Raw genomic sequence first — 27,379 nt, forward strand, 5'->3', positions numbered from 1 at the left:
TTGTATGGGTAGCTAGAATGGGGGTGGGGGGACTTTGAGAGGCTCCACAACAGCAACAGCAATATCTATTACCTACAGCAATGTTCTTCAATCTTGGGCCCCCAGATATTGTTGAACTACAACTCCCACCATCCCCAGTCAACTTAGCCAATGGTCAGGGATGACGAAAACTGGCCTAGAGAGTGGACATTTTCTATTAACCCCTGCTCAGGCCTTCAGCAGTCATCCCGGTCACCAGGAAGAACCAAGAGGCGTGGTTTGTCTAGTTGCCTTTCCATTCATTTTAATATTTCATTTTAATATTAATTAAAGCAAGGGAAAGAGTTTGCTGTTTTTTAAAAAAAAAAGGGGGGGGGATATTGCAATCTGCCATAGAAATTTGCTGTTGTAAGTTTATGTTGTAGTTTATCTGGGTCTGAATTAACTTCTGTTGACATTATCTTCGTACTGCTAAAATGTGTTTCGTGATGGTCTGACAACTAGATAAAAACAAATGAATCGGCTCTGCTTAAATGGCCTTAAAAGAGTCACCGTTTCAAGGTGAATCTGCAAGTATTTGCTTTAAAAGTACAGGCATGGAGAGAGGTTCCTCTTTATGCATAAAGACTTTTAATGAAAAGTTTGACAGCTTTGCCTTAACTTGACTCTGCTCTAACACAGGGTATACTAGAAGCCAATGTCAATGATAAAAGTGGCCCAACACAATATTCAGTACACCAGTTAAGTAAAATAGGAATCACACATGACAAAGAAAGAAATTACAATGCAACTCAATGGATGTGAATATTTTTCCATTATCTCAGCACACTCTGAATGAATCCCAAGAAACTGTCAGGTTGATAAGTCAATATTACAATGGCTTTAGAAAGGGTAAAGGGTTGAAAAGAGGTGCTATTGGGTGATGCAGAGTCAGATCAAAGAAGATGAGGAATGAGAAAAACAAAAAATAATAATGGTGTGTTTAAGTGAAATGAGATGTCTAAGCATATATTTCCCTATTGCAGAAGCGGGTACATTGTACCTTAGAGGGTGCAAAATGATTATTTAGCTAGTGATAAAAGATAGTGAGATAAGGTTTGCACATTTGAAGATGCCCTTATACAGAGTCCATTTAGCTCAGTATTATTGTATGAACTGCTTTCCACAAATTCAAACCAGTGTATTTCCCAGTCCTACCTAAAACGGCTGGGGATTGTACCTGTGGCTTTTAACAAGCAAAGCATATTATTATTAGGTTTGTTACCCGCCCTTCCAGGTTACAATAATATAAAATACTGCATTAAAAACAGTTTAAGGCAAATTAAAGCCACTGCCATAGCCGGCCCACTTGATTGAACAATACAGTAGTCACATATCTGTGATTAGATAAATATTGCTAAAGCCCCAGCTGGTCTATTCTTTTTAAATTACCGTTTTTCGCTCTATAGGACGCACCCAACCTTAGGACGCACCTTGTTTTAGAGGGGGAGAACAAGAAAAAAAAAATCTCCCCCTCTCTGGTCAGCGTCCCTTTAGCAAAGTGGCAGGAGAAACGGAGCCCCTTCCATTTCTCCTCCCGCTTCGCTGAAGGGGCGCTGTGCAGCTCTCCCTCTCTGCTGAAGCCAGGAGAGTCTTGCTCTCCTGGCTTCAGCAAAAGGAACCCGAAGCCTCCGGAGCGCAGCGGAAACTCACGCTGCACTCCGAAGGCTTCAGGTGGCTATCCCTGAAGCCTGGAGAGCGAGAGGGGTCGGTGCGCACTGACCCCTCTTGCTCTCTAGGCTTCAGCGAAAGCAACGTGAGGCCTCCGGAGCGCGGAGGGAGCACTCCCTCTGCACTTCGGAGGCATCGCGTTGCTATCGCTGAAGCCAAGGAGCCTGCATTCGCTCCACAGGACGCACACACATTTCCCCTTAATTTTTGGAGGGGAAAAAGTGTGTGCTATAGAGCGAAAAATACGGTATACTTTAAAAAAAATTAATTAGTGTTTTTTATTTTTCACTTCTTTTAAAAATAATAATAATAATAATGTTCTATCCTTACAAGTGATGCTTTGGTTTTGATTTGCTTATATAAAATTATGATTTTGCAGATTCAATTTTGTTTTTATGCTGAACAGTGGTTATGAACATAGGACAGAGATCACCAAGGAAGAAGACTAAGGGCAAAAGGCATCTGGGTTCTCTCGATATTTCCTGAGTTATAATTGTCTATACTGCTGACATTTCGTCAGCATACACTGCTGTTGCTCTGAAACAAACTACTCCACATTGTTTCGTTTTTAATTTCCATTTGAGCCTATGTAATGTTCATTTATGTATCAAGCTGTTTATGTCAGCTTGTAAGAGTTAACTTTGGGATCCTCCTTTTCGTCACACGTCCCCTAAGCCTCTCCTTGCAAATGCCTTCCTAGGTTCTTCCTCTGCCTTCGCCCAGCAAACAGCTGCCAATGGCTCCTGGCAGCAAGCAAGCCCAATTGAATTTTAAAAGATTTTCCATTCTACTGCACTATTTAGCGAGCACAGAAAGGAGGTTGGGGTGGGGGATGGAACTCTGTGTTGCTTCACCATTTATGTTGTGTAAATCTGAGATAACAGATCTTCTGCCTAATCCTAATGAGGCCTCCCCATTAAAATCTTTATTAGCTTCCAGCACAGTGGATTGCCAAAAAGCTTGTCAGTCCCGTCCCGTCCCCTCCCCCCCATCCCACTATCTCTCTGTACCAAGATCTGCTTTAACTTTTACAAATAGCTCTAAGATATTTCCCCTGCTTATCAGCATTGCCAAGCAGCTTGCCTTATCACTGCTATTGCAGATAAAATAAATGAGCTACGAATGATATGAATAATGGCATTTTCTGTAGGCTGGTTTCCCATTACATTCTCAACAGATTGTAGATTTAAACTTCAGCACAAAAGAGGCAAGGAGGAGAAAGAGAAGGTTCCCCCCCCCCATCGCCAAATTACCTTCCTTTTGCTCAACAGCCTCAGATTCCTGGATGTATTTTAAGCCTACCTGAACTGAGGAGGCAATTAATTTTGAAAGGGACAAGAAGAAAGACAAGGTTCGGCTTCTCAGAAAATCCCCAGGACTAGCTGTTCTGTGACTTTTAGAGGGTTGCTGCATTCGGCGGTTGGGGGGGGGGCTTTAAGGCTACACAGGGCCTAATAAAGCTGTCTTCATTAGACATCTTTCCCCCACCCCACCCCACCCCCTAGCTGTGTACAAGCCTGGAATCAGAAGAGGACAATGGACTCATGGAAAAGGAAGCAAAGACTAGATGCAGAATAATACATCTCTTGCTACCAATGCACACCTGATCAGATTTTGCCAGATGTGGTACATTAGCAGTGTAGGGAGGGCCACAGAAAAAGGGTGATAACAGTAAGGAAGGGATGGGTAACCTGTTTCATGCCAGCGGTGGGTCGGACCAAAAGTCAGTGGGGTAATTAATGGAAATTTTACCTTTGCAAAGAAGTAGGCTAGTTTCTAATCTGGTCAGAGTTCAAGGACACAGTCCTGCCAGGCAAAAACTGTGGAGGTTTGTGCAAAGCAGGGCCAGTGAGGTGTGTGGCTGGGGGAAAGAGGGTGTGGCCTGAGGGGGTGTGGCCTGGCGAGTTTTTCCAGCGCCAGAGGTCTGGAATGGTCTGAGGTTCCCCTACGTCTGCAGTGAGAGATCAGAAAGTCCTACTGGTACAACAGGTAAATGGATGGACTTGGATGAGGAAGCCAGAGCTGGCAAACCTTGCCCTGCAATATACAACTAAGGGGAAGGCCTTTAACTCAGTGACAGAGTGTCTGCTTTGCAAAGCAGAAAGTCCTAGGTTCAATACCTGGCATGCTGGAAGTGTGCCCTGCCTGAAACCCTAGAGAGCTGCTGCCAGTCAGTGTAGACAATATTAAACTAGATGGATCAGTGGTTTGACTCAGTGTAAGGCATCTTCCTATATTCAACTTGGGCATGTCCTGCATAACTACTTTTGTACTGAGACCAAATGAAGTCCATGAGGGAAACTGCTACAGAAATGATAAAATATCTTCTACAGGGGAAGATGATTCTTTGCCGCAGTAGAGATGACATCCTCAGGGCTATGATGTAAATAAGTGGTGGTGGTGGTGGGGTTGTCAGCATGCTCTGGCTTACAACAGTGGTTTCTAACAGCAGTTGCCATATTCATTTTCCGCTGTCATAATACTATTATTTTAAATTGCTAATGCACCACTCCCATGATGGAACTCAAAGCAGTGTACATGAAGGTTCCCTGGTAGTGTCCTACTCAAGCACTGGCCAGGTCCAGACCTGCTTAGCTTCAGTTTGCTGCATCATATATCTTCAGGCTATACCCTGGGATGACTCACACTTATCCCTCTCTGCTTGTGGATTATATTAAGATGCTTCTGTACACTGGAGTGTATGAAAAGCTGTACAGTGTGATGATAACACGCACACATAATCCAGGAGCTGAGAAGCAATGCCTATTATCATGGAGGTTTAGACAGCGGAAGGTTAGGACACACGCAGCACTGCCCCACCAATCTCAACCTGTCCCCACCGGCCTGCTTTCCTACTTACAATTTTATTTATTGCATTTATATCCCACCTTTTCTCCAAAGAGCTCAAAGTGGCACACATGCTTCCTCATTTAGGTTACCCAGCAAGCTTCATGGGTGAGCAGGATTTCATAGAATCATAGAATCATAGAGTTGGAAGAGACCACAAGGGCCATCGAGTCCAACCCCCTGCCAAGCAGGAAACACCATCAGAGCACTCCTGACATATGGTTGTCAAGCCTCTGCTTAAAGACCTCCAAAGAACGAGACTCTACCACATTCCTTGACAGCAAATTCCACTGTCGAACAGCTCTTACTGTCAGGAAGTTCTTCCTAATGTTTTGGAGGAATCTTCTTTTTTGTAGTTTGGAACCATTGCTCCGTGTCCGCTTCTCTGGAGCAGCAGAAAACAACCTTTCTCCCTCCTCTATGTGACATCCTTTTATATATTTAAACATGGCTATCATATCACCCCTTAACCTCCTCTTCTCCAGGCTAAACATGCCCAGCTCCCTTAGCCATTCCTCATAAGGCATCGTTTCCAGGCCTTTGACCATTTTGGTTGCCCTCCTCTGGACACGTTCCAGTTTGTCAGTGTCCTTCTTGAACTGTGGTGCCCAGAACTGGACACAGTACTCCAGGTGAGGTCTGACCAGAGCAGAATACAGTGGCACTATTACTTCCCTTGATCTAGATGCTATACTCCTATTGATGCAGCCCAGAATTGCATTGGCTTTTTTAGCTGCTGCGTCACACTGTTGGCTCATGTCAAGTTTGTGGTCAACCAAGACTCCTAGATCCTTTTCACATGTACTGCTCTCAAGCCAGGTGTCACCCATCTTGTATTTGTGCCTCTCATTTTTTTTTGCCCAAGTGCAAAGTTCAAACCCTTGTCTCCCAGACCATAGTCCAATACTCTAGCCGCCATTACACTACCACTGGCTCTCAAAACGAACTCGACTTACAACCAACCCTATCAGCTCCTTCATCTTTAACTCCTCTTTGCTCAACAAAGAAGGAGACAAAATTGGAACTAGTTGGCTCTGTCTATCATTCATGGTCTGTGCTTGTGCTTATCATTGTCTCTGGCTCCAGCTACTTTTGACCTCCCTGCCTTCCACTCTAAAAGACCCAATGGTCACCAGCCACCACTGGATTTAGATTTTGAGTCATATCAACCATCATTATTTCCCACTTGCTCATCCATGCTGATCCTGCTAATATCAGTACACAAGACAGCTGGGTCTTCAGCTGTGCCAATAGCTGCCAACCACAAAAGCACCACAGTCACTATCCAGAAACATCCTTAAACTCTTCCACTGAACTGAACAGACCCAGGGAGATGACAGCAACTGATTAACATTTAATAGTAATTTAATTCACTGACAGAGGGCAAAGTGTGTAAAGAGAAATACTCAAGACACGGTAAGAAAGGGTGCAGAAGGTAATCAATATCCAAGTCTTCCCCACCAACACCCTTCTCCATCTCCCATCTCTGTCTTAGGGGCTGGATCCAACATTCTGTGGTGCTAGAAGGCAGGTGAGTTTTAATGATGAGCAGCGGAGGAATCCAATAGAACAGCTGTGCTAGGTGAAACTTGTTGTGCAACTGATTGCACAACCTATTGTGCAACAAAGCTCCAGAAACCTGCTTATGCATTCCCCGGTGCAGCCATGTTCTGTTGGTGCAAAATATTTCACCAGTAGAACAGGATAAAGTTACTCTTACTTTGCACTATATTGGATACAACCCTAGGACCAGAGTTTGGGGCATGAACCCCACTGAAACCAACAGGAATTGTTTTGGTTGGATGGACCAAAAAAACCCCTGGCCAGACAGGGGGATGGAAATGTAAAACTCAGCAACACCTGTCTTGTATTTTCTGGACACTTAAATCTACCGGATACATGTAGGGATGAGTAACACACCATTTGCTGACTGCCATACTATGAACTCCTTGGTTCCATCATGTTACAAAAGTGTATCTACAACATTTGACAGAGTCAAGCGAAAATGGTCTTCTCTCACTAACCTTTTTTTTTTTTTTTGGCCTTCTGCTACCAGCACAGCAGGGTTAAATGATTTTCCATTCCCCCACAATCCTAGCCCTGTCACTGTATCAAGGTTATCTATTATTGGCAGTGACAGGTGAAAATTAATCTCCTAATTATTTCTTGCTGCGTAATCTCCACTGAAGAAGTAACATAAAAGGATTACAGTGCAGCCTTCGTGGAAGGCTTTTCGGGAGCCAATCATACGGTTCTAAGGGAGGCATGTGTTGAAGAGGTATTTATGGAGGATTTCTAATCATCTGAAGACACACACACACACACACACACACACACACACACACAACTGCTTTAGGACCAACACACTCTGGACTAAGGAGCCACTTGGAGGTCTCTTAGTGGCACAAAAGAAACAATCTTTCACTCTCTTGCCAACAACTCAAGGGAGAATAGCAGGTTAAACACACAACATGTTTCCGCTTTCGCTTGCCGTTTGTTTTGTTAAGTGTTCAAAACATGCCTCCAACAGCACCAGAAGGAAATTAATTTTTCCTTGCAGACAGATTTTTTTAAAAACACACGCACGCACACACACACAACAATGTTAGACTGGCATTCTGTTATTTATTGCTTAGCCCAGCCTTCCAGCTGAGTGCAATTCAAAGAAACAAATCAGACTGGCAAAAAGATGTCCCAGCATGGAATGATCCCGTTCAGGATTCCAGCCAGCCACTTTCTTTTCCTGGGATATTCCATTCCGTCTTCTGATCACAATGAGCCTGCTCAATCCTCACTGGACTACTTTGGGTTCTCAACACCAGCCCAAAGAATTTTTCAAAGTATTTTTTCTACTTCTGCAAACCTTTGGGCTTCCCTGCGAGGCCGATACCACCTACTTGTGCATGGATGTTGCCATTTTGGATACATAAGGAACCTCACCTGGGTCACATCCACACTATATATGTGAAGTACTCTTAAAGCAATTTAACGGTGACAGCTCCCCCACCCAAGAAAGAATCCGGAGAACTGTAGTTTGCTGAGGGTGCTGGGAATTAGGGATTCTTTGTGGGGAAACCAGAACTGTTAAAGTGTTAAAAATGTGCTTTAAATGTATGGTGTGTATGTGAGAATGGAAAATGAGTTCGCTATTAGTATACAGAAGGTTGTGGAAGGAGAGCCAGCTCCACTCTCTGTAATGCACACAGGACCTACTCCTGTATTGCGTTTCCTGTGAGGACACCAGACTGTTTCCTCTTAATGGAAACGACAAAGAAGAAGAAGACCCCCCCCCCAAACAACACTCAGAATGAAGACATGTTTTTAAGCTGGGGCTGGATGCCATAGCAGACATCTTGCATTGGAAGGGGGTTGGACCAAATGATATTTTGGGTCCTTTCCAATGGCAAAGTTCCCATAGTTTGGTCACTCAGCCTAACCCCTGTAACTGGCACTGGTTCTCCAAGGTCTCAGATCAAGGGAGGTCCTTCTCAGACCCTCAATCTGAGATGAGACCAGGGATTGAACCCAGGAACTTTTGTATGAAAAGCTTAAGGTTATAATTGAGCTGTGGTCCCTGAACTACAATACATTGGGTTGTATCAAATGTTAGTCCTGCTCAGAGTGGACCCAATGGAATTAATGGACCCAAGTCAGTTATGTCTGTTAATTTCAATAGTTCTACTCTGAGTAGGGCAAGCACTGGCTACAGTCCTAAGAGCCATAGGTTTGCTGTCCCTTTTCTAGATGACCAACCCTGTTAAACCACAAAACTTGGATTTAAACCAGCTGGATCCTCTCAGTTCAGCATCTTAAATGCAAGTAAATTGAATTAAATGAGTTTACAGCAGGCTGCAGGAGAATATCCATTTCTATAGAAATACTGTTTTGCTGTTTTAAGGCAGAAAGCAAAAGGAGTCCGGTTTAAATTCGAAGAAAAAAACTTACAGAATTTGAAGGGAAAATAATATAAAACTGCTTGAACAACACAATGTACACCACACAAAGAAAGATCTGGGTAATGAAATAGTCCGACCACAGCTCCAATTACTCTGCCTACGGACAGATCTGTTTTTATCAGGTTCTTTCTGCTCTTCACTAAGGGTGAAGACAGACAGACATTCTAAAGTGCTGTGGAAAGTGGTCTGAACATAAATGTTCTTGCCCTGAAAGCCAGTTTGTTTTTAAAATGTGCTGTCTGGAACTGTGCTGTAGTGGTGAATATTGCATCATGACAGCCCCAGTAGCTGCAACGAGACTTCAAAATATGCAGGCAGCTGCGTGGATCCATTATCGCCACACATATGCAGAGATACATAGATCAAAGAGCAGCAGAACATATAATACCCAGGGACTGCAATCCTATCTATAGTATCCTGCAAGTAAGCTCCAACTTCTGACTATATAGGCTTAAGCTTGCAAAACAGCCTTAGCTTTAAACAAAAGGTTCTTGGAAGCTGAACTGCAACCCTTAGCTTTTTAATTCAGAATGGAAACAATCTTCCACAGGTGTGTTGTCATTTAAACTGCTAGCCCAAAGAAGGAATCCTGCCAAAGAAAAGAAATATCCAACCGCCTCTTATTTTCCTCATTCTCTGACCTCTATACTCACAAACCTGAAAGTTTCATTATCACTTTATTCATTTGTCACAGCAAAGAAATTCCCACAATCACTTGGACCGTCTGGCAGATGATGTCATCACTCCTGCTCTGAAAAAAATGTCTTGGATCTGCACTCCTCTGTTCATTATGGCACCACTGCTCAGTCTTGGACTTGAAAAGTCTATGCCTTCGTGATTTTTCTGATACAAATATGGCATGAAGTTTTGGGTCTTCTATCACCGCTCTTATTTCTCATTTATTAAGCCTAACTAGGAGCACAGCATGGGTATTCAAAAGACGAGCTGGTAAAACTGGGTCTCAAAGGCCATCAAATTGGACACCATAGGATTAATGTTTATAGTCTACAAAAACCTGCCTGCTGCTCTTAAAGAGGAACTCTTTATGTCTGGCTGTTAATCAGAAACTTGGTGGTTTGAGCGGACGGATGTGGGCAGAATTCCTGCAATGCAGGGGGTAGGCCTAGATGATCCTTGGGGTCCCTTCCACCTCTACAATTCTACGATTCTGTGGAGGTAATCAATACAGCCATGACCCTGACCAATTCCAGCCTGAAGACACAAGAAGCCCATGATTCAATATTGCATCAGGAACTCTGTGTCACCTAGGCAATTCATGAAAAGAAAAAACACATCACATGCCTGCCTTCTGATAATCAGCAAACCATATATACTTGTGATACTGTCATGTACTTAAGTAACCACAAGATGGCATACAAATTATTGCAAAAATAAAATATTTTTAAAAATGTGATTTGATGAGGAAATTTAAGTAAGTCAACAGCAAGTACTGTTTATCAAAAGGAGCACAGCTATGGAGGTCATCATTACCAAAACCACCACCAGAGGTCACTGTGCTACTTGTGTGCCCCTAAAAAGGAATGAAAGGTGATGGTATTTTTAAATAAAATTATTTCTAGGGTGGTGGATGAAGAAACACAAACACCCATTTACTCCTCTTTTGACAACAAGCTTTATCGATGCTCCTGGAATGAGAGGAATTTGTGAGTATTAAATTAGCATTCAGATGGAAGTATTTTCTCATCTGCCTGAAATTTTTTTACAGCTCCTATTCATCTGCTGGTCTGAATATATTTAAATCCACTTTTAACAGCAAATGCTGTACTTTAATAGCCTGGATTTTCAGCTTCCATTAAAGAGGTTAAGAGGCCCTGCTAGAGGGCAACACAGAAGTGCCATCAGTGAGCTGAGGAAATAAGGGGTGGAAGACTTAAAGTCTTATTAATGCAAACATTGTTGAATATCTACAAAAATAGGCAGACATATCAAATATCATATTGTTTTCCATGCAAGATTTGATGCACCCTTTACTGGGTGACTCTGCAGATTAGGTGTAAGGCAGCAGCGTTTAGATTAGATGATTCATTAAACCCAACAAGTTACATAAACAGTACTTGGGGGCTTAAATATATAGTTAACAAGGGGGGAAAGACTATAAATACAATAAATATAAATGCAAAAAAGCAAGTTTTGCCCCTGTAAGGACACAACTGGCCGAGTTTTACTGCCGGGTAATACAGGGATTTTCTTTCCATTTGACTGTAGCTGCAGTAGATAAACTGAAATAACTAAACGAAAGCTGAGACAGAAGCATAAGCCTTTAATGTTTTGTATCTTCAGCATTAAGCCTGTCACACAGAATTAAGATTTTTGTCATTCTGCCATCTTGGGAGATTTGTGTGTATGTGTGTGCATACACAAAATAAAATGATTACCAAACCTCTGACAAAACACACATCATTGCACATTAACAGAGTTCTCCCTAATGGCTCCACACCTCCACCTCCAGCATCCCCTCCCCAACCCCCCACTGCATATGGACATTACTGATATAAATTCGTGTGCATAGACATTTCAAGACAATGCTTCTCCTTATATGACACAGAAATTCTGGGGTATTAGGTAAGGTATACAGCGGTATTAGGTAAGGACAATTCCTCTCTCGCTTATTACATCCTCTGACTCATCAAGCTAGGAAATGGTTTCTGGATAGAACCATTTGCTTGATCTTAGGGTCCCATCCAAACAGTGAAATACTCTTAAGAAGCAATGATCTGTCCACCTTGGGAGTCCCTTGATCTATTGGCAGTTTTAAATAAGCAATGTGATATGCACAATGAACGTAGCCATGTGCGCTTGGTACACTGCCAGTCTGTATTTCTATAGCCAGTCATTGAATTTCACTGCTTTGCACTATCTTTATAAACAGGTGACCAAGGGGACAACACATACAATGGTGCTTCTGCAGGCTGCATCCTTGACATGCAAGCAGACTGTGCTGCCTTCTGGACATGCTGACATGTAGGAAGCCACCATGTGAATACTGATGCCAAAGCAGATTCTGCGCTTGACTTCTTGGGAGGTGAGGCAGGAAGCATATAACTGAGCTGCAAAATAAGGGGATGGCAGATACAATGGTTCAGTTCTGGATATCACTAGGTGTACAGATCCTGCACAGCAGGGCTACAAAAGAGCTCCCTTCTGGAGGGACCGCTGCCAGCATAAGTAGACACCAGTGAGCAAGATGGAGCAACAGTGTGTGTTGGACCAGTACAACCAGTATGGGGGTTGTGGCTTTAAGTGCTTGTTGGACTAGGGTCTGGGGGGAAAAAAGATTAAACACTGTTTGGCTATAAACCTCATCTTGGGCCAGTCATTGTCTCTCAGACTAACATACCTCACAGGATTGTTGTGAGGATAAATGATTAAGTTTCCTTAATAATGGTTTGGTGCAATGCCTGATAAGAACCATTGTGACTTGAACCATAGTCTGGTCCCAGCTTATTCACTGGCACAATGCAGCATCGAGCAGCCATAGGCTTGATTCGCACAACACGCCAAATTTTAGGTCTGTTACATTTTGTATTTGCATTAAATACACACACACAGACACATATATACACACACATTGTTTTATTCTGTCTGGAGATGCTCCATGAAGAGCATTATATACATAACTCTCCTTGGAAAGCTCATGAAAAAAAGCTTGTGTGCATTTAATTCTGCGTATGCAGAAAGGTGATCTATGTTAACATTTGCATGCAGTGAGTGGTATGATGGAAGACAACACAGGGTGGCTTAAAAAGACATAGCTCCCAAGTACTGTACTGGTTAAAAAAAGAAGACCTGCATTTCTTGCTCAAACAGAAAAATCTATGTTAAGGAAGACTGGCTATTTTTGTGTAATATTTTGACACCACAAGCTAATGAAGACCAATCACCACTACCATCACACCCACAAAGGAAAAACTCATTTGCAATGCAAAAATGGTGATGGCAAGGATGAGGTAAGGTGCTGCTCTCACACACCTGTCTCAAAGGGTAACAATGAGAGGACAGCTAAAAAAACAGATGCAAATGCAATCTACAGCAGGAAAAAAATGTGCTTGGGGAGTGTTTAACACACACACACACACACACACACACAGAGAGAGAGAGAGAGAGAGAGAGAGAGAGAGTGTGCAAAGGCTTTTATAGAGGTTCGTAATATTCATGGATGGCTAAGAGTCAAGAATATTTATTTCTCGGCAGAAGCAAGGTTTGAACTAGGAACCCCAGGCTCTCATGTCTTCTCCAGCAAAACTCCTTCAACAATAATATTCTGATAAAAATCAATATAATACCTCTCTGAGGTTGTTTTGTTTGCAAAGGTAGCCAAATATGTCTATTCTCTGCCAAATTTTATTTTCTCATTTCACATTCAGCAGTCTTCATGCAAAATAACTTATCACTCTCTCTCATGTAGAGTGGCCAGATACAGACCACAGAATTGCATATACTTAGGGAAGGTAGGTTTGCATTTATGGATGTGAATTTTCAGAAAATCAGCTCCAAAAGTTTCTGGTACTCCTTGCTGCACACAAACTGCCTTTACCATCATATCTGTGTCAGGCCTAAACAGAAATCCATATAAAAGACTTACTTTATCCAGTTACATTAAAATGCCTAGTTTCCCCTCTCCCCAAAGAAAGGTGAACAGAACAGGTTTGAGATCCTACTGTGGCTGATCTTACTGTGTTTAGAAAGCCAAGCGGATATGGTGTGGAAAGCATAGCATTTTTAAGACATTAATGTACCAAGGTCCTAACAAAGCTTTTCTGCCACCTAAGTCTGTATGCGGAGAAAATCGGATTTAATGCATAAACATAAACCCCTGGAGTAAAATTCTGAGCAGGGATGACCAGAGGTTTAACTTCTTAGGAATGAGAGCCGGCAGGTTCGGCTAGCATATAATACCTTAACAATCTTTTCCAGCTAAGATAGACATTCTTCCAAGAGTAGATAATACAGTAAATAATTCCTGCTCCCATTGTAGAGAAAACAGTGCTTCAGGATTTGTATAATAGGCAGCTTTCATGACCCCTTCAGCAATCAATGGGAACAACAAATGTTTTTCCCTTTATCTCTCTGTAAACATCCCCACTGAAACAGTTTATCACCCCCCCCCAAAAAAAAAGTAAAATAGGATTTTGGCACAATTTATGCACAGAGGAATGAAATATACATTTCGGAGGCACACACATGCAGCTTCTGCAGTACAGTACTTGGTCATTCCTTTTAAATGTTTCATTCCTGCGAGGTGGCCAATTTTTACTTTTTACTTAAAATCCTCCCCCCCCCCCCCGCAAATCCTACCAAGGTTTCTGCTTTTCTTGCAGCCACAAAAACCAAAGGAACACAGAAAGCTGCTTTATACAGAATAGGACCATTGGCCCATCTAGCTTAATATTGTCAACACAGACTGGCAGCAGATCCATTGGATTTCAGGCAGAAGCATCTCCCAACCCTACCTGAAGATACAGGGGATGGGACCTGCATGCAGAACAGATGCTCTGCTTCTGAGCTATGGCCCTGTTTGCTCAGTGATGGGGAAAAGCTCATTTCACACTACAAAATTTGCACTTTTAAAAGAGCTGCTTTTAAATGTCTAATAGTTCCAAATGCAGGAGATGAAACCATGGCTTTTCTTGCAAGCCTGGAATGCATATTTTATTACTTTATTTTATCATTTGCGAAAACATTTGTTGACTTTCTTTCATATAAAATAAAAGGCAGCTGACAGAATAAAGTCAGTGCAAAAAGCAATTAAATACACACAAATACTACAGATATCCAGAATTTCTAATAAAACCAGCATTATTTATGTATTAATATGCTAATGTGATTCACCTAGCTTTGGAATGCTTTTGAGATCCCACTGACACCATGTTATACTGGAAAGGTCCCTGGAGATCATTTTTAACTTGTTAACCTGGTGTGAGCTGATTTTTTTCCCTACGCTGAAACCCCCACCTTGGACAAGGAAAGTAAAAACAAAACTGCACACGGTGTGGTAATTAATTACTATCTTGTTTTACTTAAAGATCTTACTCTCAACTTTTGTGTTTCAGTTAATACTAATCTTTTACAAATTCAAGCCTCTTTCACCTTTGTGCTTTATGTTACCGACCTGTGTGGATGAGTAAACATGAAACGTATCAGTACAATGCCACATCTGCCAAAGAAATTGCCCAAGAGATCTGCAACTTAGATTTAGAAACTGCAAAGTGTGTACGCCCGCGTGGAAAAGGGTAAGAGACAAAAGGCAGAAAAATGAAAAAGCGTTTCACGAGCATGGAATATTAAAACATCCACTGCCTCATTTCACACATCCAGCGCCTCTCATGTATGTCAGTTCCTTCAGTTTATCTTAACAAGAATTTAATTCATTAGTTTAGGACTCCAGACTATCAGCCCTCAGGTTATCATCTTCCCTTTGAGAAGGTGAAGCACACCTTTGTGAATTACAGGGCTGTGTGCATGTGTGAGCATGCTAAGAATCTGCTAATGGGATGTGAGAGAAAATTTGTCTCGGCTTCTGTGGTTTCTTTTCTCATTCCCTCTTGCTGTAGTCATTTCGGTTTTACAACTTTCTCTGCCAGAATCCTAAACATTCTCCATACACCCCAACACATTTGCCCCCTTCTCCAGAAGTCTAAGGAAACCAGACATCCCAAAGAGACTGATATTTTCACAATCTCCATTCCATCTGCAAGGCTGAAACCCCATCCCATATGCATCTAACTCAGAAGCAAGCTCCTTCAGCTAAACTCCCAATAACTTTGGCACAAGATCCAGTTCAATTGCTCCAATTCTAAGCACTCTTAATGCGCCATTCAAAACCCGATTTAAATCCTGGTAATTATTTTTCAAGTCAAATTTATCCTATTGACTTCCAATGTGGCTAAACACAGCTTAAATCCAGACGCTTTGGTTTTTAAAGTATGTGCATGCTAGGTCTGAGAAGTCACATATATCGCACTCACAAAACTATTCAGATTTAAGTCCCACTGAACCCAGCGGGACAGACATCCTTCCTAGCAAGTGTGCAGGTTTAAAATGGCAGTAATAGCTGTTTCCAAGAACACTCACTTGGGAATTAAGTTGTCCTGGAAGACCTCCAGGCTTGCCTCAAAGTTGGTATTATTATTATTTTAAACAGAGACAAGCATCACTGAGTGGGCCAATCACCTCCTTTTGTGGTGTTTCAAGTTGTTACACCAGACCCTTGTTAGTTCCAGATTCATCCAATTTTTTTTGGTCTTCTGCTCTGGAAAATATAGTCTGGATTTCCCCTGCCCCCCCCTCCACCCATGAAGGCAACCATTCACAGTTTAATATTTCCCCTTTCCTCCTGTGCTGTGTACAAAATGAAAGCAGACATCTATAATGGGTATTTTTTTGGGAGGGGGGAGGACATGCTCACTTTCCCAGAGCAGGCTAGCCTCCCATCATTTCAGAACGCCTCCACTGCTTTAAAAGCTCTGCTTTGAATACATTTTTAACCCAATTGCTAAGATTCTGTATTGAGAACTGTCACATATTTACCGCTCACTTAAACAACAACTGGAAAAGCAGTGTCCTCCTCAGCAATATCTCGCTATTATTCAGTTTGTCCTGGTGCCTTAACGCAACAAATACCATTTTTGGAGTGGGGGGGAGGAGGTGGAAAGAGTGCAATTTTAATAATAAAGGACGGCCGGGTGGGGGGGAAGAGAAAGGAAGCCAAAGACCGAAGAAAATACGGCAAACGGCGGGGAGTAGCTAATGTAACCAGTTCGTCAATTCCACCGAAAGCAGGCGAGAAGAAAAAGACCAATTCACCGGCAGAGAGTGTGTGTGCGCGCAGACAGACACACACGGCAGTTTCCCTTTTGCGCCTGTCCTGCTCGCAATTGGGGCCCAGAGCAAATCCCAGCTGCGCTTGCCAAGAACCAGAGAGATAGAGAGAAAAAGGAGGGGAAATCTAAAAAGGCACCGATCCGGCTGTTTGGTTTTTTTTTAAAAGGATGGTGGCGGGGGGGGGAAATTAAACGTGGATCTCCCCCTCTCCCCGGCCCACCTTGCAACCCAAACGGCTTGCTGTTTCCTTGTTCATTCGCGTCGTCATTAATATGACTATTGTTTTACTTACCCCCCTCCCCGACCACGCTGCTGTCCAAGCGAGGCGGGTCTTTAAAATGCAATCAAAAGCACAGTTGGCAACTTGGCGGTGGAGGAAGGGAAGAGAGATAATCCACAAGGCGGAGAGGGGAGAGGAGCGCAGGGAACAAGGGAAGCCTCCCCAAAGGCGCGCGCACAAAACACACTCACACGCGCGAGGCGCGGATCGAGGGAGAGACGGAGGGGGTGGGGAGGTGGGGGCTGGCGGATCAAGTCTTTAATCCATAGGCGAGATGGGTTTGATCGGCTTCGGCGGGCGATCAAGGGAAAGCCAGCTTCTTTGGCACAAAGGAACATCCATCCACACAACAAGGACGGCGGCAACTACAACACCCTGCAGGCGGAGGCGGGAGAGCGAAAGAGGATCGGAAAGAGCCCGGCAGCTCGCTCTCTTTTCCAGCCGACTAAACAATCCCTTTGCCGAGGCAAGCGGCGGCAGGAGGAGGAGACAGACCTCCCTCGTCTCTCCTTTATTTCTTGCAAAAGGAAGAGCGAGAGATATATGGACATACACACATGTATGTGTTGTATCTTTGCTCGCTTTGCTTCCAGTCGCTCCCCCGTTGCTTGAATGCAGGCAAATTCTAGGTGGGCGCCGGAGGGAGAAACGCAGGTCTTCAGAGTACGGAAAATATATTTATGTGTGTGTATTAAAGGTGCCTTTAAAAGAAAATAAAGTTTTCCCCTCCTTTTTTTGCTTCTCCACTTGCTTCGCTGGTCTCGCTTCCTCTTTCTTTCCTTTTCCTTCCTTCCTTCTCACCCCGCTCTCGACCCAGAAGATCAAACCACCACAATCGAAGGCAACGAGAAAACTGTAGCAAAACCTTCCGCTCAAAAGCCAAACGCAGGAATCATTTCCCCCCCTCCGATCCCAGACTGCGGGGTCATCATAGCCGGAGAAGGAACAGGAGGAGGAAACGCGGCTCCGATCGGCATCAATAAAGCAACGAGCTGGCGGGGGGGGGGGGAAGGGGAATTAAAAAAAACAACAACTAACAAAAACAATAAAAAAGCAAAAACAAGTCACAGCTGCCCCCCAGGCACCATCACAGCCAGAGACAAGTCCCCCCCGGCTTTGGAGAGGTCTCGCTTTTTCTTCCTCTCTTTCTTCCTCTCTTTCTTCTTGTTCAAGTCTTGGTAGCCATTATTCCCAACCATGGAAAAATAAAGGCGGCGGAGGAATGAATTAAAAAGAAGAACAACAAGACGTTTGGAAAACCTCAAAAGCTGCTTCTGTCTTTTTCCTTCCCCTCCTCCCGAGGAGGAGGAGGCGGCGGCGGCGGCAGGAGCAACACGCCCAGGCGGGCGAGCGAGCGAGGATCCCCTTCGCTTTCCTCCCGCCGCGGTTCCCTTTTCCCAGCTAGCGCTTCTTAAGCAAAGCCGCTCCGAGCGGCGACTGCTCTGCGCGCAGGCGATTGCGAGCGACTAAAATGTAGCAGAGAGAGACGGGGAGAGAGGAGAGCCAGGCGAGAGTAATCCAGCCAAGAGAAGCAGATCCTCTGTGTGTGTCCCCGCACCTCGCCCAGAGGCTGGGGTGGACCCTGTTGCAGGCACAGCAGCAGCTAGTCTACAGTCGCCTAACCGCCCCCCCCCCGCTCTCCAGAACAAACCTTCGCCCGCTCCCACCCCAGCTGCGTCCTCCCCTTCCCTCTGGGGGCTGGGAGGCAGAGCCAGATTTGTTATCTCAGTTATAGCTGGAAAGGGGGCGGGCGGGGAGGACGTGTTGCAACTCAAGCACAGCCTTGTGTCAGAGTTTAACGGGGGGGGGGGGGGAGAACTGCTGCTCAATCAATAAAGGGAGGCAAAATTTGGACAAATGAACCCAACAACGTTGCAGCCCAGCCTTAAGGTCTTGGTCAAAGGGGGGCAGCCAGCCCAAGCATTTTGGCTGCTGAAGCCAACCACAAAATGGTCTCTCTTTCCCTCCCCAGGAAAGAGAGGCTGCTGTAGAGGTGGCAAGGAGGAGGGGGCTGTCAGGGAGGCAGCAGGTCTGGCCTCCAAGGAGCAGCAGCTGGCAATGCATTCCTTGGAGGCCAGATCTGCTGCCTCTATAGACCCTGCCATCTGAGGCAGATGTCTCACCTTGGCTCATGGGTGGGCCGGCCCTGATCCCCTGTAACTAATTGGAGGGAGGGTTGCATATCTTTGGCTTCCCATCACCTTCCAAGACAATGATAAATGAAAGAATCTGGCTCAGATGAAAGACAAAGAGCAGAAGAAATCCCTTGGGAACATGTCTCCATAACCTTCATCCAATGTATCCTTCTGGTTTCCTTGATCTCTGTGCAGTTAAAGGCTATGGCGATACATCCTACCTGGGGCTGCCTTTGAAGGCTGCTCCCAAATTGCAAAACTACAGCTGTTGGGCTGCTAACTAGGATAATTGCAAATGCTTCTGCAAGTGCAATGGCGAAACTTTGGTTTCCAAGCTCAAAGGGATGCTGCTCACCTTTACAGTCCCAAAAGGATCGGAATCCCAGATATCTGAAAGATCCCTTTCTCTCATTGTACATGCCCTTACATCAAATAGCATTGCCCTGCCTTTAGCATGCCTTCTAGAGAGATGCTTGCCTGGCACCAGTTCTTGATTCATTCTGGCATTGTGACATTAATTTTTTTAAAAAACTTTTGATTGAAGTTCGTTTTATGCTGTTTGCTGCAATTTGATTTCCCCCCTGCTTTATTTGTTGATATCTTATTTTTATTATTTGAGGTCATTTGTTTATGCTTTTGTAGACCGTGCTGATGTGGTGAGCATCTTCAGTGATGTATTTTTGCAGCAATTAACACCATTTCTGTCCACACAAAGCATTTTATGGGACTGCAATTCCTCTGTCTAATAATTCCATGTTTACAGTTTTATTGCATATTTATGAAATCTGTACAGTACATGGTTAAATTTATGTATTTACTTATGAATCACTTCTCAGAAAATATCTTGAAGCGATTTTACTGTTGTACACTGCTTTTGATACTTATTTGCAAAGTGGCACAGAACCCTTGAAATTAATTTTTTTTAAAACCCCAAAAATAAATAAACCAGCAATGGAAAAGGCATTTTGATGTAGCTGTTGCATCAGAAATGCTGGCCCAGGTAGTCACAAAGCATGGACACCTGGCAGATAGAGGTTTCCAGTAATTGCTGCTGTGCCACTCATATTTTGTCTACATAGCCTATGTAAACAAAGGAGATACAGCTTGTTCATATGCGTGTACAACCAAAGATGAAATCAAATGCATTAAAACACATGCCACAATTATTACCCTGGACCGGAATATTGATGTCAAATCTAGTTTTCTTGAACAAGACGGTTCCAATGTAGTTAATAATCACTGTAAGGTTCCCAGTCACTGCTGGGCAGTAAAAGTGTCTGAAACCCTTTACCCAAGTCCAGGTCACTGAGGTTCCTGAATTTATTGGCAGGGCTGCTCATGAAACTGCAGATGTTGGAAGGAGTCCACATCTGTCTCTTTACGGTGGGAGAGCAGGATGCCAATCAGGGTTAATTTGGGATAAATTTACAAGAGCACACAGTGTGACCTCTAGAGTACTTCTTTATGGCTCTACTAGCGGTCTGCTAAATAGATTGCCCTGCCATAGCACAGAAAGCTGCCTGGGCCTACAAATTCAAAATGAGTTTTACAGGAAGACCTAGCGATTGCAGGAAGGAGAAAACTGGTGTCACAAATGACATCCAGATGAGAGCAAACTGTAAATACAAACATCAAAAGGGTCAAGCTTCGCCGTCTGGGGAGGATAGAGGGGAAACGTCTTTCAGTTTGGAATTTTTTAATATAAATCTTTCGAGGAGGAAGGAAGATCTTGCTGTCCCCTATGTACCAAACACATTCCTACTGACTTTAGGCAAAAGCCTACAGTTATGATCACATCACCTTCTTATGCAATGACCTCATGAAAATGAGTGGTGAGTAGCTTTGGAAAGAATAATAATAACAACAATAGTAATATCAATAGACCTTTGCTTTTAGCAACATAAGCCAAGAGTATTAGTCATCCTTTTTACCATACAGTGCTTTTTAGTGGACCAAAGGCTTCACAGATCCTTGCATCAACCCTGTGAGATAGGTTATGATGAGATCTCCCTGTGAGCCTCACAGGTTAGAAAAGGAGTACTGTAGGGGAACTTTTTCAGCTTGAGGGCCAGATTCCTTTCTGGGCAGCCTTCCAGGGGCTACAAGAAGTGTTATATTGAGCCAGGCAAAAACATTCAAGCTGTGTGTGCACGCACAAAACAGGACGTTTGGGGAGAAAAGGCATGGCCTGGAGACAGTCCTGAGGGCTAGACAGGGAGTTCTGGAAGGTCACATTCAGCCCCCAGGCCTGTGGTTCCCCACCTCTGGATTACAATATGGCAACTCAGTGGTTGACTGGTCTATCAAGGCAAATGGGCCACTGCCCTACCAGCCTCAGTCTGCCCTCAGCCAGTTCCCACCTGCCTGCCTTCATATTTAAATCCAGTCCAAGAAGCGGTCCTGGATTTGTTCTTGCAACCAGTTGCAATTGGTTGGAGAGAAACAAGCCACAAGCTCTGGTTCAGGCATAATGCTATGCCAGCCATTCTATGGTTTGTTTCCCTGCTTAACTAACAGAGGAGCAGAGTGAAAGCGCTGGGCTGTGTGCACCAGCATGCAGTTTGTGGCTAGCACAGTTAAACAAACCATACTCTGTAACTTTGTGTTACGTGTAAATGCAGCCAGTGTTTCACAGACACACAAAGTATTTATAGCACGGTGTGCTGTGCTATTTCATGTATAATTGCTGACTTTGAAATGAAATGCGATCATGAAAAATGACTTCCATGTTCATTAAGCCTTGATGACTTCAGAGCTTACCATTGCCAAGGTTGTGTAGGGTCACAAACACACATGTAGGCCTGTAGTTTCTGCAAATTAACACCTAAAATGTATTTCTTTTGCTAGATTGGTTTACTACTAAATTTGGACCTTACTTTCACATCTAGCTGTTCCAGATTGTGCTGCAGTTGGAGTCTGCCATTCCTTTCAGGCATGGTAGCAGACATACTTTGCATGCAAAAGGTCCTAGACTTAACCCTTGGCATCTTCTGGTAGGGCTGAGAAAGATTCTTGCCTGCAACCCTAGGGAACCACTGCTAGTAAGTGTAGATAATACTGAGCTAATACGCTTGGAAAGTACAGCTACTGCCACTGATTTTAAGAAATAAATTCATCTTATACATATGCACATATGTTCTATTGTTTTCAATAAGACCACAAACACAAAAAACATAAAAATATAAAATATTCAGATAATTCCAGCCTTTAAACCTCCTAATGAGTGCACAGAAGTCCTAACCAGCATCCCCAACACCAAAGAAACTCACAAGACACAGCTAAAGCAGATAAACAGATAAAGAAAAGTACAAATGAGAAACAAAATTAAAAGAGATGTCTCACAGCAGCCATTTACATGTAAGTATTAGAGAAAATGCTCCAGTGAAGAAATTAATTTCAAAGGGAAACCACTAAATCATCAAGAGGTTCAATTCTATTCATTTGGGTCTGAATAAAGACTATGGTTTCCTTTCCCAGTACAGATGCTAATTAACTCAGCATTACCAAGCTGAATGTTTTATCACCTACCACTGCTGTTGCAAAGAGTCACTATGCTTTTGTTTTTACATACATTCTACTTCTAATTGAATTGTCACTGTCTGTGTGTTTTCCATTTCATTCTCCTCTGACTTCACTGCATATGACTTCTCCCTCCCATTACCATACTGAATACCCTTCTGCCTTTCTGCAACTGAACATTACGCTTCATGCATTGGATGGCTTTTGCCATAATAAAATTTGTTTGGTGCCACAAGATTCTGTTGACTTTGCATTCAATTAGTTGGAGATTTAGTTCCTGGGTTATCCCTGGGAAACCCAACAATAGTTCCAAACATTCCAAGGAAGCTTAGGTCAATGAGAAAGTTAGATTGAGTGTCCTGGTTTGACGTTGATGCATTTCTATTCTGTGAAGAATCCTATTGCTGCAGAACAGCGATGGGGAACCTGTGGCCCAGCTCCCATCAGCCCCAGCCAGCATGACATCAGCTTAGCTAATGATCTGGGAGGATGGAAGCCATAGTCCAAAATCTTCAGGGGGGGGGCTGCAGGTTTCTCACTTCTGCTGCAGAAATCTCAATAGGGGAGAAACAGCAATGTATGGAGGCTACAACTAAACAGGACCTGCCTCTTGCATTTACTGTCAGGGCAAAAAATTGGAAGGTACCAAAGGGCAGCATCCTAATCTTCTGCAAAGGCATAGGATCATAGTTAGACCATTGACCATCTTTACACTTAGACCATTGGCCCATTTTGCTCAGTAATGTCTACATACATTGACTGGCTTTCCAGGGTTTCAGGCAGGAGTCTTTCCCAGTCCTACCTAGAGATGCCAGGGATTGAACCTAGGACCCTCTGCATGCAAAGATGTTGCTCTGCTATTGAGCTATGACAGGAGGCATTGAAGAATCAACAGTGCAACAGAGGTTGCAGCCTAAGAGATCTCTCCAAGCTTTGAATGTACAAATCTAGATGTAAGACCGGGTGGTATTTGTTTAACCTCTCACCTTCACACTGGGTGGTCAGGCATCAGGCTGGAGGAGTAACTCTGAAGTGGCTATCAAATAAGCAGGTTTTTATTTTTACTCTTGGACTGGTTGGGCACTGCAGAAAGCACTGTAGTTTAGAACAGGATGGATGGAAGTCTTCAGCCTAAGCCATATAGCAAAGCCATGAAAATACTTCTTCATAGCCTCCATTGCTGTGGCTGCTTCCTTCTCCTTCTTCTAATTAGCTGACCATCATTGGGAGCCCTAGTTGCCTGAGCTGTCCTGACATAAATGCAATCCAAAACCCCAAAGCACTTGGGGCTGCAGTTTAGTTTCCTCCACCTACTTGCTAGGTTTCTTTTTCTGAAACCTCTCCCCTCCTTAGGAGGATGACGCTCACTTGGGTCTCTAATAGTCCTTGAAGGGATGCTGCAATGGGACAACTGTGCCATTTGTTCAGAAGATGGCTTGTTCTTCCAGGTGGTCTTATTCCTGGGCATTTCTAGGACTCAGCATGTTCTTTCAAAAGGGGAATGGAAGATGTAATTGAGTCTCTAGCACTGCCCTACGGCCAGGCTGGGATTATAAGCATGAAAGGCCAAAGCCTAATATAAAAGGAAACCCAAGCAGTATATATTCCATACTGCAATTTTTAATTATTATTATTTTGAAATCATGAAGTCATCAAATTAACTAAAATTAACATATGTTAAGTTCAAGCATAAATAATTTGATGCACTGATTTATTCAGACAATGAAACACACACACACACCTAGCTTTGGTTGTAGCAAAGCCATGAACAGCATCATTCCTGCAAAGGGCTGCCTATGGCACGCGTACATAGATTTCATCCTCCTTGCAGTCCTCACAACAACAACCCTATGAGGAGCCCAAGGTCACCCAATGAAACCCTCCCCATCAGCATGAATTTCTCAAGCTGAAACCATCCCTTTAAAGGCAGAACACAAGAGTACCGTATTTTTCGCACCATAGGGCGCACTGGACCATAGGGTGGACCTAGTTTTTAGATTTTTTTTAATCAATTTTTTTAACCTAGATTTTTTTAATCAATTAAAAAAATCTCCCCCCCCCAGCCCCAAAGAGCAGCGTACAGGCTGCGCACAACCTCTCTCTGCCAGAGGTGTTGTGTGCGGCTATGGAACAAGCCAAGGCAGCAAGCGGGATGGAACCCACTGGCTGCTTTGGCTTCCTCTTTAGCCCCGTGCAATCCCTCCCTGCCAGGAGAAGCTGCGCAGGGCTAAAGAAGCCATAGCCCCGTGCAGCCTCTCCATGCCGGCACCAGCCTCTCTATGGCACAAGCCTGCATTCGCTCCATAGGACGCATACAAATTTCCCCTCAATTTTTGGAGGGGAAAAACTGCGTCCAATGGAGCGAAAAATACGGTATTCGGAAGGGGAGTGGTGGGTGGAGGAGACCCACAGCACAGCCTTATTTTGAGGGAATGAATGCATTCAAAATATCTAAGTGTTGAAATCAGAACAAGAAAATGCTTAACCAGGGAGGCACATAAAGGTGGAAAACCACTGCTTTGCGTCAGTCATTTGGGGTCTTTGTGTTTCACATGGTGGAGTAAGGTGGGGAAATGTTCAGGAAGACCAAATGATCTAGAAATCTTTCTTGTTCTTGTTCTCAAGTCTCAGGACTGCTAAAGCTATGGCTCTCATTAGTGGCAGTGTTAGAATATGGAGGTGGCTTGATTGCTTTTGCCTAGGGCAGCTCAGCTTCATGAATAAACACCCATTCACTTCTGCTCAATTAACCATTTGTTTTCAGGACCCTTTGAAGAGCTTTCTCCTTTGAAAATGTTGCTACTGTGGTGGGAAACTGGGCATTATGGAGGCAGCTGTCTGAAGTGACTGCATTCCATTCACGGAAGCGTACTGTTGGCTATTTAATTTCAAAGGCATCATTTTAACATTTACTATCCCACCTTAATGCAGCTAACAGATCAATAATGAAAAACGGTAAAACAAAGCACAATCACACACACAAAAAATCTCATCACATGGTTAAAAAAATTATATAACAATATTTGGAAGATTGAACACTTCCAGCAGCAGAAGATAAAACAAAAATCTAAGCCAGCGGTGGGTCACTTTATTAACTAAAGGAGTTTGTAAAGAACCAGGTATTTACCAGCCACCTTAAGCGAAACAGTGATGGGACCGGATTGGCTTCATTCCATAAGGCATTCCACAGAACATGAGGCACATGAGAGAAGGCCTTACCCCTAGCTGATGCCAGCCTCACAACACAAGGTTATATCAGGGCCTCAAATGGCAATTGAGCGTACAAGGAGGGACATCCGTTAGTATTATTTCAATACTTATTCCAGGAGGTTTGTTGTGTCTGGCATTCTGAGGTCAGACTGTGCCCTGGGACCAGCTCCTCTCACCTGCATGTTCACTTCATTGCTAAAATGGAGCCCTTAACACTATTTCTATGTGACTGAGTTTGTTCGGTGTTTATAGCATCATATCTCATTTGGCCCAGAGAACTAGACCTGTAGTGGCACACTAGACTAGGCCTGCATTAAGAGGAACAAGGAAACCTGCACTACAACAGGGAAGAATAATGGTGCATCTAGCCCAGTATTCAGGTGAAGGTCCAGAGCTCGGTGTTAGAGCAACTGCTTTGCATGCAGAAGGTTTCAGGTTCAATCCCTGACATCTCCAGTTAGGGCTGGGAATGCCCCTTGTATAAAACCATGGAAAGCCGTGGCCAGTCAATGTAGACCATGCTGCAGTAGAGCAATGGCCTGGCTTCATATAAGGCAGTTCCCTATGTTGCCTTCTTGGAGTGGCAGTGGCTCTCTGCTTAGGCAGAGACAGCCATAGGCTACCTGATCCTTTTGAGAGAGAAGGAATTGAGCATGATGCCTCCTGTATGCAAAGCAGATGCTCTGCCCTAGAGCTATGGTTCCTCCCCATAGTTATAGCTGTTTATTCATACTGGGGGGAAGAAAACTAAACAGGAGCACCCCGTGATAAGCATTAAATGAATAGCTAATGGAACCTAATACACATGAAATGGAAAAATAAATATATGTAATATGAATACTTGGCAAAATTCAATAAAGCACGAATGAAGTGAACATATGGCAAAATGTGTTAAACAATGACAGAAGCACTCGTCAGCTGTGCTATGAAGCCTTCGTACCACAGATGATGCTTAATTTCGCTTCTGTCATTGTTTATTGACTTATACCAAGTATTTATAATACATATATTTATTATTCCGTTATTTGTGTATTAGGATTTCATTAGCTATTCATTGTTTTAATGTTCATTAGGGCTGTTCTTTCTCTTCTATATGTCCCCACCCCTTTGCTGAAGTGGGAACATGTTTCTTTATTTTCCCTTCTGTTCCTCTTCTCTGCTGTGCTTATTCCTTCTGCTTCAAAGTAATATTTAGACAAGGGAGGAAAGAAAAGAAGGTAAAAGATAAGAAGGGGGAAATTGTTGCCCTCGCTATATATTGCCGGACTACAGGTTGCACGTGCCGCCCCTGTGCCACTGTGTGGTTCAGCAACATCTGTGGAGCTACAAGTTCCTCATCTATGTCTTATAATAGATGTGAGGGACCAATGGCCTTCCATAGGTTGCTGAACTACAACTCCCATTATCCCTGGTGATTGTCCATGCTTGCTGGGGCTGAGCTGCAGTTCAGCAACATCTAGAGGGCTACAGGTTCCTCATCCCTGGTTTTGTATGGCTGGGAAGTATCTGATGAGCAGCTTCAAGAGCACTCCATTGTGTGCTCTAAAATAACTTAGTGGACTAGCCTTAGGGTGACCATGTGCTATGCTTTACGGAGGACATTCTTCTACTTGAAAGCCAATTTGGGCCAAGTCCAGTTTGAAGAAAGGGCCATAATAAGGAGGGAAAGGAGAGGTTGTGAAGTTGTCTATCAACAGGGAGTACCTGGTCAGCAGATTGAGCAGGCACACAATTCACCTGGTCACAGTCTTTCCACTATAGAAAGATATATTGCATTTTTATGTAGAATGTAATTATTTCTAAACTTATGTATATACATATGCAAATTTTATACAAATTCATCTGTTTTAGTCTCTCCTCACCCATTTTTGGGGGTGATGCATTTCTTCTTTTTGGACTAT

At 43.5% G+C, this 27,379-nt stretch overlaps 1 protein-coding gene across 8 annotated transcripts in view; it reads right to left on the reverse strand.

The window, feature by feature from the left end:
• Positions 1-27,379, reverse strand: part of FBRSL1 (fibrosin like 1) — a 790,252-nt gene that overhangs the window by 169,907 nt on the left and 592,966 nt on the right. The window lies entirely within an intron of this gene.

This window comes from Podarcis melisellensis (assembly GCF_964234715.1).
Source record: "Podarcis melisellensis genome assembly, chromosome: 16".
In the NCBI taxonomy this organism is placed as follows: domain Eukaryota; kingdom Metazoa; phylum Chordata; class Lepidosauria; order Squamata; family Lacertidae; genus Podarcis; species Podarcis melisellensis.